The 15975-nt window shown below is 37.7% G+C and overlaps 1 protein-coding gene across 2 annotated transcripts in view; it reads left to right on the top strand.

The window, feature by feature from the left end:
- The window catches only part of LOC123529889 (peregrin-like), a 91506-nt gene that overhangs the window by 62290 nt on the left and 13241 nt on the right, over positions 1-15975 (top strand). The window lies entirely within an intron of this gene.

Genomic DNA, 15975 nt, shown 5'->3' with positions numbered 1-15975 from the left:
TTCACCCAGGACCTTCAAACTTCACATGCTGATAGTACTTATTGAATACACCACCCCTACTGACTTTGGGGTCACTAGGTCAAAGGTCAAGGTGCTGCGGGGGCATTTGTCACTGTTAGTGACAGCTCTTGTTAGTTATGGCTTTCTTTTGTACTGCTCACTCTCTGGTGTCCATCTGTCTGTCTGTTATCCATTCATCCATCTGTCTGTCCACACTTTTCTTCAAATGACCTCCTCTGAAGCTATTCGTCAGAATTGCACCAAACTTATTCTGTAGCATTCTGGCATGGCCCTCAGTTGAGTTTGTTAACATGTTTTGGGGGCTACCGGAGCTAAAAATAGAAAAACCTTTTATTTATTTCTCATGAAGTGCTTGAAGGTTCTTCATCAAACTTGGTCTGTTGAATCACTATAAGGTCCTCTCTAAAATTTGTTAAAATTAGGGCACTTGGCCCCTTTTAGGGGCTGCTAGAGCTAAAATTAGAAAACTTTCCAAACAAGTCCTTCTCATGAACTGCATGATGGATCTTCATCAGACTTGGTATGTAGCATTATTATAAGGTCCACTCTAAATTTTGATCAAATTGGAGTGCTTGCTCCTTTAAGGGCTGCTAGAGCTTAAAATAGAAATACCTTTAAACAAATTCTTCTCCTGAACTGCTTGATAGATTTTCATTAAACATGGTATGTTTCACGGTTATTTAAAATGTTGATGGCTGCTTGATAACTCTTGAAAGGATAAATGGATTGGATTCATTTGTTGTAGACAGGTACATGATTGTAAAGTATAGGCCAAGTTCAATTTGTGCAACAATCCACCAATTTTTGATGGGGTTACAACCTGTATAACTCTTGAAATGATGAATGGATTGAATTTATTATTGACAGGTACATGATAATAAATCACAGACTAAGGTCGATTTCGGTTACAATTTATGAATATTTGATGGAGTAATGGCCCCTTTTCAACTTGAAATCTGTCAAAGTGCTGATGTCTGTCTGATAACTCTATAAAGGATGAATTTATTGAATTAATTTTCCAGACAGGTGGCTAGCTAAGTTCAGATTTATTGTCAATCCACCAATTTTTGGCAGAGTTACATCCCTTCTTGACATAGATGTAGTTAAGTGTTGATGTCATTTTGATTATTTTTGAAAGTATGAATCAATTTAATTCATTCAGGATTCACAGGCTAATGAAGGCTAAGTTAATTTTTTGTTACAAACAACCAATGCAGAATTATGGCCCTTTTTAGCTCTACTATTCGAAGAATAAGTAGAGCTATCCTACTCACCACGGCTTTGGCGTCACATCTTGGTTAAGTTTTTCGTACCAGTCCACATTTTGACAAAGTCTTTTGAGATAAAGCTTTGAAACTTTCAACACTTGTTTACCATCATCATGGCCAGTTATAGGCAAGAGCACATAACTCCATCAAGGATTTTGGCTGAATTATGGCCCCTTTTGACTTAGAAATCATGGTTAAGTTTTTCGTACCAGTTCATATTTTGACAAAGTCTTTTAAGATAAAGCTTTGAAACTTTCAACACTTGTTTACCATCACCATGGCCAGTTATAGGCAAGAGTACATAACTCCATCAGGGATTTTGGCTGAATTATGACCCCTTTCGACTTAGACATCTTGGTTAAGTTTTTCGTACCAGTTCATATTTAGACAAAGTCTTTTGAGATAAAGCTTTGAAACTTTCAACGCTTGTTTACCATCACCATGTCCAGTTATAGGCAAGAGCACATAACTCCATCAAGGATTTTGGCTGAATTATGGCCCTTTTTGACTTAGAAATCTGGGTTAATATTTCGTACCAGTTCATATTTTGACAAAGTCTTTTGAGATAAAGCTTTGAAACTTTCAACACCTGTTTACCATCACCATGTCCAGTTATAGGCAAGAGTACATAACTCCATCAAGGATTTTGGCTGAATTATGGCCCCTTTTGACTTAGAAATCTTGGTTTTTCGTTCCAGTTCATGTTTTTTGTAAAGTGTTTGACATATGGCTTTGAAACTTTTATCACTTGTTTAGTATAATAGTCTCTATCTGTAGGAAAGAGAACATATTAACTCTGTCATCTATTTTGGCTGAGTTATGGCCGTTTTTGGACTTTGAAATTGGTTCTGTTTTCATACAAGTCCATGTTTTGTCAAAACTATTTGACATATGGCTTTTAAACTTTGAACACTTGCTTATCATTATGATTTACATCTGTAGGCAAGAGTACATAACTATTTTGACTGAATTATGGCCCTTTTTGGACTTTGAAATTGGCTCATATATTGCCATTTAGTGCAAGACTTATCGAAATCAAAGTAATACAGGAACATTGTTTGTCTAATCTATTTATTTCTTTTGTCTGAATATCCGTGGAAATATTTTGACCCAATTCTTCAATCAATTCTTCGAATGACGAGCGCGCTGTCATCAGACAGCTCTTGTTTTACTTGATTTTGCAAAATGTCGGTATCTGTGTGGTTACCTTTGAAATTACGAATGCATTTCTTTTTTCTTCAAGTTAATCTAGATTTCCGTTAAAGAAGTGGGTTCGGAGACATGGTGTAGTTGTTCTGACCACACAAGTCTTCTGGAAACCACACAAATCTATATAACATGGTTCAAGGAGAAAAGCTTGTTTGCCAAGGTCTCGGGTTTTCGAAAATGAAATAAGCAGGCTGATCTCACCAAACTAGTATTGGGTTAATTAGGGAATGACGTCACAAAATTGATGCTTGTAACCACAGAGGCTGGATGTTAAATCGTTTTATCGCACTTTCTTAATGCCAAAATACCACAAAGCATGTTATGATAGTTCTTTGTGGTTAGATGAGCAACTTTTTCCCTTCCATTTTGGATGATACAGGAAGTGATAAAAACCTCACAATACTTTTGAGCATAGGTGCAAGTCAATCTAAAATATATTTATCATATATTTTATGATGCTTTGGCGATACTTATTTAGTTATTGACTTTGATATAACTGCATAATAGTACATGTATGGGTTAATATGGTTATGATGACCTGTATAGTTACGAGTTATGAGTCATGTTTACTAAAATTTAACTAGTTTAGGAAGAAGACTTTTGAATTAAATGCAGGTGGATAGGAAGTAATTGCATTTTCATAGCTTAACTTTTATGTTGAAGTTTGATACCCATGGCAGCTTAGTTTTGAAATAACTGTATTAATTTTGTTGTTTAGCATGTACACACTTCATTTCCATAAACCTTGGCTAGATATCAATAAAAACTTCACAGGAATAATTGGTATTAAGCCTAATATGCATGTTGTATGTTGCTCCTGAATGATTTTATTTCAGAGTTTTGGTCCCTTACAAGTCTTTTTGATAGAACTTGTTTGCACTGCTTCTGTACTACTGGTCAGATTTGAATGAAACTTCATTCTAAGGATCAGATCCAAGCCTAGTTACACATACAGTAAAACACTGATTGCATAGAGTCACAAGGGCATGAGCAAAATGCTCAAATTATCCAAGATTTCAAGCCTTCTATTTACCAACCAAAACATGTAGGGTAACTAACATTAGAAATTCAGGTCCTCATTTTTAGTTTGACTATTCAAAGAATAGGTAGAGCTATTGGACTTGCCGTGCATCCGCGTCCCGATTTGGTTAAGTTTTTGTATGTAAGCTGGTATCTCTGTAACTACTTGTGGGAATGGATTTAAACTTCACACATTTATTCACTGTGATAAACTGACTTACACTGCACAGGTTCCATAATTCTATTTTGCTTTTTATACCCCCACCAAACATGTTTGGAGGGGGGTATATAGGAGTCAGTTCTGTCGTGTCCCGTCCCGAAATCTATTATCTCAGTTATTACTAAATGGATTTGATTCAAACTTAAAATAGATGTTCCACCTTATCACCTACATCATGTGACACAAGGTGCATAACTCTGACACCAAGTTTTCATGAATTATGTCCCCTTTTACTTAGAATTTAAGGTTAATTTTGTATTTTCACTATATCTCAGTTATTACTAAATGGATTTGATTCAAACTTAAAATAGTTGTTCCACCTCATCACCCACATCATGTGACATAAGATGCCTAACTCTGACATCAATTTTTTATGAATTATGTCCCCTTTTTACTTTAAATTTAAGGTTGATTTTGATGTATTTTCACTATATCTCAGTTATTACAGAATGGATTTGTTTCAAACTTAAAATAGATGTTCCACCTCATCACCCACATCATGTGACACAAGGTGCATAACTCTGACACCAATTTTTCATGAATTATGCCCCTTTTTACTTTGAATTTAAGGTTATTGTACCCCCCCCCGGACAACAAAGTTGTAAGGGGGTGTAAATTGGTTTCAGGTTGTCTGTCTGTCCGTAGACGCAATCTTGTGCGCACCATCTCTCCTTATCCCCTTGACAGAATTTAATGAAACTTCACACAAGTGATCAGTACCAACAGTAGTTGTGCATGGGGCATGTTAGGTTCTTTTAGAAAAAAAATTTGCAGAGTTATGGGACTTTGTTTTTTTGTTACTATACTATATACATAGACACAATCTTGTGCGCACCATCTCTCCTCATCCCCTTGACACAATTTAATGAAACTTCACACAAGTGATCAGTAACAACAGTAGTTGTGCATGGGGCATGTTAGGTTCTTTTAGAAAAAAAAATTTGCAGAGTTATGGGACTTTGTTTTTTTGTTACTATACTATATACATAGACACAATCTTGTGCGCACCATCTCTCCTCATCTCCTTGACACAATTTAAAGGTCCAATACTAAGGAAAGTGAACATTTTAATTTCTTTTAAAAAGCACAGAAACTATTTCATTTTATTGGAAAATGAAAGTTGGTATGTAGAAATTCGAAATAAATCGCAGTATATGTACAATTATTTTTCTATGAAGTATGAAGAAAGTTAAAAAGACCTGGGGGGTCATTCTGTCGATTCATTGAAATTTCAACATAATACACATACATTTCTTTGACTTCCAAAGACCTTCTGTAAATTTTGACCTGCCAATCTTCATTATTTAGTGTCTTGCAGAAGTCTATGCACTGGCTATGAAAAAAATTGCCAGCTCACTTTCCCTTAGTAATGGACCTTTAAGGTTTCGATGGAGGCCTTGAGAAACAAAAATCAAACAACACCAAATCATAGAAAGAGTTGTTTGACATGAAAATTGAACAGCATGTAAAACACGTATATTACTTTACGAAACAAGTGTCAGTATACTGATATAAACATTGAATTCCGGAAAAGGGCTGCCTAAAGAGGTTCCACTTCCGGACAGTTAAACGCCTTTAAAAACTCACCATTTTCAAAGAACAGTTACACATGTTCGTTTTGATGCATTTGCAATAGCGTGCGAGTGGTGAAATTTCGCATAACAAGTTGGAACACAGTTTTCAGCAATTGTTTATCTTTATTACTTTACAAATGACATTCATTTTCAAAGGGAGACAACTGTTCCAGATTATTTGAAGTACAAATGGCATTCATTTTCAAAGGGAAACAACTTTTTCCAATTATTTTAAGTAATCTTTGAGAAAAAGTTGTCTCCCTTTGAAAATGAATGCCATTTGTAAAGAAAAAAAGGTAAACAATTGCTGAAAACTATGTTCCACCTTGTTACGTGAAATTTCACCACTTGCACGCTATTGCAAATGCATCAAAACAAACATGTGTAACAGTTCTTTGAAAATGATGAGTTTTTAAAGGCTTTTAACTGTCCGGAAGTGGAGCCCCTTTAGGCAGCCCTTTTCCGGAATTCAATGTTTATATCAGTATACTGATTTCCGATCAATAACTAGAGAACCACTTGACCCAGAATGTTGAAACTTCATAGGATGATTGGTCATTAAGAGTAGATGACCCCTATTGATTTTGGGGTCACTCTATCAAAGGTCAAGGTCACAGGGGCCTGAACATTGAAAACCATTTCCGATCAATAACTAGAGAACCACTTGACCCAGAATGTTGAAACTTCATAGGATGATTGTACATGCAAAGTAGATGACCCCTATCGATTTTGGGGTCACTCCATTAAAGGTCAAGGTCAAAGGGGCCTGAACATTGAAAACCATTTCCGGTCAGTAACTTGAGAACCACTTGACCCAGAATGTTGAAACTTCATAGGATGATTGGTCGTGCAGAGTAGATGACACCTAACGATTTTGGGGTCACTCTGTGAAAGGTCAAGGTCACAGGGGCCTGAACATTGAAAACCATTTCCGGTCAGTAACTTGAGAACCACTTGACCCAGAATGATGAAACTTCATAGGATGATTGTTCATGCAGAGTAGATGACCCCTAACGATTTTGGGGTCACTCTGTTAAAGGTCAAGGCCACAGGGGCCTGAACATGGAAAACCATTTCTAATCAATAACTTGAGAACCTCTCAACCTAGAATGTTGAAACTTCATAGGATGATTGTTCATGCAGAGTAAATGACCCCTATTGTTTTTGGGGTCACTCTGTTAAAGGTCAAGGTCACAGAGGCCTGAACATTGATAACCAGTTCCGATCAATAACTTTGAGAACCACTTGACCCAGAATGTTGAAACTTCATAGGATGATTGAACATGCAGAGTAGATGACCCCTAATGATTTTGGGGTCAGTCTATTAAAGGTCAAGGTCACAGTGGCCTGTTCATGTAAAATCATTTTTTGGAAATTACTTGAGAACCACTTGACCTACAATGTTGAAACTTAATAGGATGATTGGACATGCAGAGTAGATGTCCCCTATCTCATTTTGGGGTCTCTCGATCAAAGGTCAAGGTCACAGGGGCCTGAACATGGAAAACCATTTCCAATTCATAACTTGAGAACCACTAGGCCCAGAATGTTGGAACTTAGAGGGATGATTGGACATGCCAAGTAGATGATGCCTAATGCAGCCAACCATCAGTGTCTCTTTGACTTTTGCTCCTAACCCCTATGGACTTCTTGCCTATACAACTATGCATTGGGGGAGACATGCGCTTTTCTACAAAAGCATCTTCTAGTTTCCTTTTGAAATATGAGGAAAACTACTGGGTCCATGTGAATTGCTTGAGTGAGCTAGAGTGTTCGAACCACTGATGCCCCAGTATTTTCACCGTATTTTTATAGGTTGTACAGGACTTTGATCGTTTGCATTGTTATAGGCCTTCAGTATATCAAGTTTGTAAATCCTGTACAGACAACTTCTTAAACTGCTGGTTAGATTACATTCAGACCTGTTTCATGCTTCCCATACAATTGTTCTAAAGTATTTTCAAAGAATGACATAAGCTTTGAAGAAGGAAATCCTCACATGCATGATTTTTAGAAGAATTTTGCACATCATTGTTTATATCTTGAAGATACTACACAGACATGGAGTAGAGGCTGTGCCAAACTTCCTGGGATAAAATGCTAGTTTATGTGTAAGCTTTGGCTGTTAAATGTAGTTCTGACATTAATTAGACGTGGTTGTAGAGGAGGTAGACTGCAGCAGTGATGCTGGGTCACACGTCAGGATCCCACCGAGACAGTTCCTCTTCTGTCTTACTGACCTAGTGCCAGAATTAGCATTGATATTTCTAGTTTTGGAATGATTGATGTATTTCTATAACTGTTGTGCTTACACAGATTTAAATGTTTGAAATATTCCTTGCAATTTATCTTCTCATTGTTGTGAATATTTTAAATTGTTGATTTTTATGCCCCCGAAGGGAGGCATATTAGTTTTCAACTGTCTGTCCGTTCGTTCGTTCGTCACAACGTTAACTTTTTGCATGAAGGCACTTTACTCGCGAACCGCTGCACCCAGGACCTTCAAACTTCACATGCTGATAGTACTTATTGAGTAGACGACCCCTACTGACTTTGGGGTCACCAGGTCATAGGTCAGGGTCACAAATTTAACCTGTTAGAATATCAAAATTCTTTTAAATTGTAAAATTGCTTTTGTACCATTCAGTTTTACATTACATGTTGTTTTTTTTTACGTTTCAAATTTAATTTGATAACTATTTTAAGGCCACTCTTGAGGAGGATCCCTATTGATTTTGGCATCAGTAGGTCAAAGTTCAAGGTCACAGTGACCCAGAGACGTTCTAACTTTACATAATAACTAAGTGCCACATGAAGGTGATCCCTATTGTTATGGGATCAATGGCTGTCAAAAGTCAAGGTCATTGGGACCTGACTAACTTTTTAGGTTGTATCTTTTCTGGACTCTTGTCAGAAAGTATAATAGAGAAGGCTTTCAAACTTTAGTTAGTGACGGAGTATGATCTTGAACAAAAAAAAATGACTCAGACATTTAAAAAGAAATAACTCTGGGTTAGGCTGAAAGAATTCATGTAGCAATCACTTTTTGTTTAAAGATAAACATTTCTGTATATGGAAACTCAATAATTTATGGCCTTGTTCATTTTTGAAATTGAATCTAGTTATAAAAATGCTGAAATTTGTTTCTCTGACCCACCTTCCAAAACATTACCCTTAAACTGCCATCTGGATCATTTAATCTTGCTTGTTTTACATTGTCTTAAGGGATTCTCACAAGTTATTATATGTTAACTACACATGGGTGTTTTACTTAAATACTTCAGCCTAAGTAAGGGCATCTGAAAACCGCAATCAAATTACACATCAGTTTTGGGTCCTCTTTTTTCGTAAGAGTCATTTCTCTCAGATTTCCCTGCAAATCTAGTTACTCGGCATCTGTGGATAAAGATCTGGGTGTATGCATCAACATTCTGCACAAATTATTACTAATTTGCTTGCGGTTGACTGGAATGATTCAAGCTTTGAGACTTGTCATAACTGCATGTATCCCTAATTTTATATCCACTTTTATTTCAGCAATTCTTGTGAAGTTAATAGATTAAGTAGTTTTAGGAGGAGTGTATGAGCTAGACTATTAATTTTAATATGCCCTGAATTTCTTATTTAATATTTTCAAAATATAATACATGTGTAATAAAAGAGCTGCAGAATTTTATCCAAAAAAAAAGGTTTTTGAATTTATAAACATGCTTTTCATGCTATTTAATCCCTGTTTTTCATGCTATTTAATCCCAGTGTGTAAGGTGGCATATACCTCTTTTATAAAATTTTATTCTATTGTATTCAGAAAGTATATAGACTATTTTTAGACAGGCATCTTATGTTTCTTAATCATATAAATCAGGAACTGATTTTAGTTCTTGTAGCTACAAAAAGATGTAGGTCCCTATAGGGAATAAAATCTCTTACCCTTCTACTGCTAGGGGTGACCTTATACCCAAAAGTTTTATTATGCCCCCCTTTGGAGAAGAGTGGTATATTGTTTTGTTGATGTTGGTCAGTAGGTCGATCAGTCTGTTGGTTGATCTGTAGACTAGTCGGTTTCCGGATGATAACTCAAGTACGCTTGGGCCTAGGATCATGAAAGTTGATAGGGAGGTTGGTTCTGACCAGCAGATGACCCCTATTGATTCTGAGTTCAGTAGGTCAAAGGTCAAGGTCACAGTGATCTGGAACAGTTAAACTGTTTCCGGACGATAACTTGAGAATGCTTGGGCCTAGGATCACGAAACTTAAAATGGAGGTTAGTCATGACCAGCAGATGGCCCCCACTGATTTTGACATCAGTAGGTCAACGGTCAAGGTCACAGTGACCCAAAACAGTATATCTTTTTATGCCCCCGAAGGGAGGCATATAGTTTTTGAACCATCTGTCCGTCTGTCCGTCTGTCAGTCTGTCCGCAATTTTCGTGTCCGGTCCATATTTTTGTCATCGATGGATGGATTTTCAAATAACTTGGAATGAATGTGTACCACAGTAAGACAATGTGTCGCGCGCAAGACCCAGGTCCGTAGCTCAAAGGTCAAGGTCACACTTAGACATTAAAGGATAGTGCATTGATGGGCGTGTCCGGTCCATATCTTTGTCATCGATGGATGGATTTTCAAATAACTTGGCATGAATGTGTACCACAGTAAGACGACGTGTCATGCGCAAGACCCAGGTCTAGCTCAAAGGTCAAGGCCCACACTTAGACATTAAAGGATAGTGCATTGATGGGCGTGTCCGGTCCATATCTTTGTCATTGATGGATAGATTTTCAAATAACTTGGCATGAATGTGTACCACAGTAAGACGACGTGTCGCGCGCAAGACCAGGTCCGTAGCTCAAAGGTCAAGGTCACACTTAGACTTTAAAGGATAGTGCATTTGATGGGGTGTCCGGTCCATTCTTTGTCAACCATGGATGGATTTTCAAATAACTTGGCATGAATGTGTCCCACAGTAAGACGAGTTGTCGCGCGCAAGACCCAGGTCCGTAGCTCAAAGGTCAAGGCCACACTTAGCTGTTAAAGGCCATTTTTCATGATAGTGCATTGATGGGCGTGTCCGGTCCATATCTTTGTCATTCATGCATGGATTTTAAAATAACTACGCATGAATGTGTGACACAGTAAGACGACGTGACACGCATAAGACCCAGCTCCTTAGGTCAAAGGTCCTAAACTCTAACATCGGCCATAACTACTCATTCAAAGTGCCATCGGGGGCATATGTCATCCTATGGAGACAGCTCTTGTTTTGCCAAATAACTAGAGACTTTGGCCTAAGATCACATTTGATAAGGAGGTCACTTATGACTGGTAAATGATGTCTGTTGGTCAGTTGGTCGGTCTGTATATAGACCAATCGGTTTCTGGATGATAACTCGAGAGCACTTGGGCCTAGGATCATGAAAGTTGGTAGGGAGGTTGGTCATAACTAGCAGATGACCCCTATTGATTTTGAGATCAGTAGGTCAAATGTCAAGGTCACAGTGAACTGGAACAGCTGAACATTAACCAGATTATCACTCAAGAAGGCTTGGGCCTATGATTATGAAAGTTAATAGGGAGGTTGATCATGACCAGCAGATGACCGTATTAATTTTGAGGTCAGTAGGTCAAAGGTCAAGGTCACATTGACCCAGAACAGTAGAACTTTTGTGTACAGGGACCAAATAATTTCTGTTCCTTGTGCAATTACTAAATGCATAAAGGGGGGCATTTCGTGTTCTACGAGCTCTTGTTATTAATTTGAGGTCAGTACGTCAAACGTACAGAGCACAGTGACCAAAAAATTTCTGTTCCTTTTGCAGTTACTGAATGCATCAAGGGTTGGGGGGGGGGGGGGGGGGGGGGGGGCGAGCATTTTGTGTTCTACAAGCTCTTGTTGCATTTTGTATTTTACTCCCTGCTCTAGGGAATACAATCATGCACTTTTAGTTTTTTGAAGCAAAGAATGTCTTGATTGGTTCACACCAAGCTGAAAGAATCATTCACTGAACATGTGTTTCATAGAGTGTCAGCCTTGCTTTCATCTGTTATGGAATTTGAAATGAAGCAGAAGCTGTGTAATATTTCAGTGTCTGGTATTGTTTGACCTACTGCCTTACTTAGAAACAATTGCATTTAAATCTCATTAATTTCAAATCCAAACATACAAAACTCATCTACAATATCCAGACAATACAGTGAGTAATTTGGTACAAAAAACAATCCCTGAAATTATTCGGTCAGCCGTCTGTTTCTTAACAATTGTGTCTATTGAAAATAAGCCAAAGAGCAAGTCAAGCAACTCTATATTAAGTTCTTTCTAGCTTACTCCCCTTTTCATTTTAAATATTTAAGTCCCCAGTCTTGTTGTTCTTTTTGAAGGAAAAAAAAAAGGCTCTATGTATTTAACTACACTGGTAATAACATTCACTGCTGTATAGTTTAAAAACAAGTTTCATTATTACCATAAGAATGATGTCTCCCAAAGTCATGCATTTCATTTGTTTATTAATTACTTCCCTAGATGTGGAACATTGATAACTCTGTATTTCTTGTTTTTATGCCCCCAGAGGGAGGCATATTAGTTTTCAACTGTCCGTCCGTCCGTTAGTTTGTTCGTCACAATGTTAACTTTTTGCATGAAGGCACTTTACTCGCGAACCACTGCACCCAGGACCTTTAAACTTCACATGCTGATAGTACTTATTGAGTACATGACCCCTACTGACTTTGGGGTCACCAGGTCGAAGGTCAAGGTGCTGCCGGGGGTGTGTGGGGGGTGGGGGGGGGAGCTTTTGTCACCATAAGTGACAGCTCTTGTTGCATGATTAAAGTGATGTCATGATCATGAAGTATATACTGTATAGTGATCTGACATTAATGTTGTATGAATTATGAAAATGCAAATGCAAAAGTGTGAGCAGGTGATATGAACGAAAAACTGAATTATTACACAAATGTGAGCAAGAGAAAATTGCTGAATTGCATTATTAACAGAATGACTATAAAACCATGATGCAATGGCCATAAAATAGATAGATAGCTGATCATTTCTAGTGATTATAAGATCGAAACAAAGGTAAAATACATTCTTTCTCTATTGAAGCTATTAGACAGATGAAACCGTCTCAAGGACACCTGTTAACAGCAGATTTTTTTACTTGCTCTGATAATTTAATGTCTTTTTTATAACTCTGAAACTTTTGCTGGTACTTTGCTGGTACTCGGTCACGGTGTGAATTTCCGATTGAATATGATAAGAAATCTTTTTTATTTAGATTTTTCAAACTCGGCCTTTAATGTAAAAGGAATACTGCTGTTTTCTGTAAAAGAAAGGCCAAATTTTTTTGTATTTTGCTAGTGGCTGATTTATTCTCTGATTATGTTAACTTGATTTTTCACTCGAGGGAGCCTTCTTGGCTTAACGGTTAAGGTCACACTTGACTCTCACCTGTGTGGGGCATCATTAGAGGAAGTCATCCAGCTTCCTTGCAATAGGTTGGAGGTTCTGTACCAACTTATGTCTTAAAGTACCTGGAGGGTATACCTGCGATTTTTCTCCATTAGTGAAGCAGGAATTCTTGCAATTTAAATATTGGATAGTAATTATGTCTCCCCCAGGAGACATATTGTTTTTGCCCTGTCCGTCCGTACGTCACACTTCATTTCCGAGCAATAACTGGAGAAACATTTGACCTAGAACCTTCAAACTTCATAGGGTTGTAGGGCTGCTGGAGTAGACGACCCCTATTGTTTTTGGGGTCACTCCGTCAAAGGTCAAGGTCACAGGGGCCCGAACATTGAAAACCATTTCCGATCAATAACTAGAGAACCACTTGACCCAGAATATTGAAACTTCATAGGATGATTGTACATGCAAAGTAGATGACCCCTATCGATTTTGGGGTCACTCCATGAAAGGTCAAGGTCACAGGGGCCCGAACATTGAAAACCATTTCCGATCAATAACTAGAGAACCACTTGACCCAGAATGTTGAAACTTCATAGGATGATTGGTCATGAAGAGTAGATGACCCCTATTGATTTTGGGGTCACTCTGTCAAAGGTCAAGGTCACAGGGGCCTGAACATGGAAAACCATTTCCGATCAATAACTAGAGAACCACTTGACCCAGAATGTTGAAACTTCATAGGATGATTGTACATGCAGAGTAGATGACCCCTATCGATTTTGGGGTCACTCCATTAAAGGTCAAGGTCACAGGGGCCTGAACATTGAAAACCATTTCCGGTCAGTAACTTGAGAACCACTTGACCCAGAATGTTGAAACTTAATAGGATGATTGATCATGCAGAGTAGATGACCCCTAATGATTTTGGCATCACTCTGTGAAAGGTCAAGGTCACAGGGGCCTGAACATTGAAAACCATTTCCGGTCAGTAACTTGAGAACCACTTGACCCAGAATGATGAAATTTCATAGGATGATTGGTCATGCAGAGTAGATGACCCCTAATGATTTTAGGGTCACTCTGTTAAAGGTCAAGGCCACAGGGGCCTGAACATGGAAAACCATTTCCGATCAATAACTTGTGAACCTCTTGACCCAGAATGTTGAAACTTCATATGATGATTGTTCATGCAGAGTAAATGACCCCTAATGATTTTGGGGTCACTCTGTTAAAGGTCAAGATCACAGGGGCCTGAACATTGATAACCAGTTCCGATCAATAACTTGAGAACCTCTCGACCCAGAATGTTGAAACTTCATAGGATGATTGAACATGCAGAGTAGATGACCCCTACAGTTTTTGGGGTCACTCCGTTAAAGGTCAAGGTCACAGGGGCCTGAACATTGAAAACCAGTTCCGATCAATAACTTGAGAACCACCTGACCCAGAATGTTGAAACTTCATAGGATGATTGAACATGCAGAGTAGATGACCCCTATTGATTTTGGGGTCAGTCTATTAAAGGTCAAGGCCACAGTGGCCTGTTCATGTAAAATCATTTTTTGGAAATAACTTGAGAACCACTTGACCTACAATGTTGAAACTTAATAGGATAATTGGACTTGCAGAGTAGATGACCCCTATTTATTTTGAGGTCACTTGATCAAAGGTCAAGGTCACAGAAGCCTGAACAGTGACTTGAGAACCACTAGGCCAAGAGTGTTGAAATTTTGCGGGATGATTGGACATGCCAAGTAGATGATCCCTATTGCAGCCAACCATCAGTGTCTCTTTGACTTTTGCTCCTGACTCCTATTGACTTCTTGCCTATAGGACTTTGCATTGGGGGAGACATGCGCTTTTTTACAAAAGCATTTTCTAGTTTCAAGCTTGAAAAAGAACTTTATGCAACACTTTTTTTTATTTTAGGGGGTATTTCTAGCATCCTTCTATTGAACAATGAGCTATTGATGGAACATTCTCAGAAGATTTTTTTTACATATAAATTAGGCTAGTTAATTCTGTATAAAACAAATTGATATCTGTTAAACAAAGTGGAATGACATCTTCTCTATCACTGTCAGCAAATAAATATATCCAATTACCTGAAGTTTTACATTCTAATTTACTGTATTTTGTCTGTTAATTGTTTTGATGGAAGGTAATTTAAAAACATGATTGGCATGGCAATAACCTGATCTCATAAAATTGGGAAGCCTTTTGAACCTGCAATGGATTAAGTACTGCAGTTTTATTGTCGAAACAAGGAACCAGTTATGATTGATTCAAACCCATATTGTTCAAGTTTCGAGATTATTGCAGGTTTAATAGGTTTGAACTAAACTTGCAGTAATTTTAAAAATGTTAACAATGAAAATACTTGTCCGAGATGTACTGACAAGGTGAGTGAATGCTGATGATAGTCATCATTTAGGAGGTGTAAAACAAGAAGCTTTATGTATTAATTTCTAAAACTGAATTGTCTCTAAAACCAGGTACCGCTTAAAAGTTGGAATGTTGGTGGTTTTGAATGATAAAAGTGATTTTATAGGAACAGATATGTTGTGTAAAGTGCAAAATAGCTGTTAAATGAAGGCATTAGAATGAGGTGTTAAAAGATTGCAGATAGATGCAAGAATGTTAAAGTACTTATGGCAAGTCACTTGGTTCTCGTAGAGGAGGTATTTGGTACTGATTTTGTTCTCAAATATTTGAGCTTGTGTTGGTTAATGTGTACTGTCATATTTCCATCTGGCTTACAGAAGGTCAACGGCATTACCCAGGTGCAGGCCTGTACCTGAAATAATATTGGGAGGGGTACCACAAAAAGCAGGAAAAGCTTCCATATGACGTGATTATATTGGTGTGACATTAAACAAACAAAAACAAATAGATATATATAAGTATGTTTTAGAAACTTATTCTTCTAGATGTAAGTGTATGTAGGTCTCTCAGAGTGCCAAGGTACAGGCACAATCATGGTACATTACCTGGTACACCAAGATAAGAGTATTGTTTAGATCATTCAGAATTCCCAAGAGGATCTTTTTTGTGCTCCAAGATACAGACTTTGATTACTTAGCTCCGTGTGAAAGTCACTTACTTCCTCTGCATTCCATCTTTGGGTTCTTTCTCAATTTCGATTCTTACCCATATACAGGTATGTAGGCAAGTTTTTTAGTTGCGCAAACTTACCCATAAACATTTCTTTGTTGGTGCTCTGTATAACCCAAATCAACTGATATTTCTTGTGTT

This window comes from Mercenaria mercenaria, chromosome 13 (assembly GCF_021730395.1).
Source record: "Mercenaria mercenaria strain notata chromosome 13, MADL_Memer_1, whole genome shotgun sequence".
Taxonomy (NCBI): domain Eukaryota; kingdom Metazoa; phylum Mollusca; class Bivalvia; order Venerida; family Veneridae; genus Mercenaria; species Mercenaria mercenaria.
This window is presented reverse-complemented; position numbering and strand designations above follow the sequence as displayed.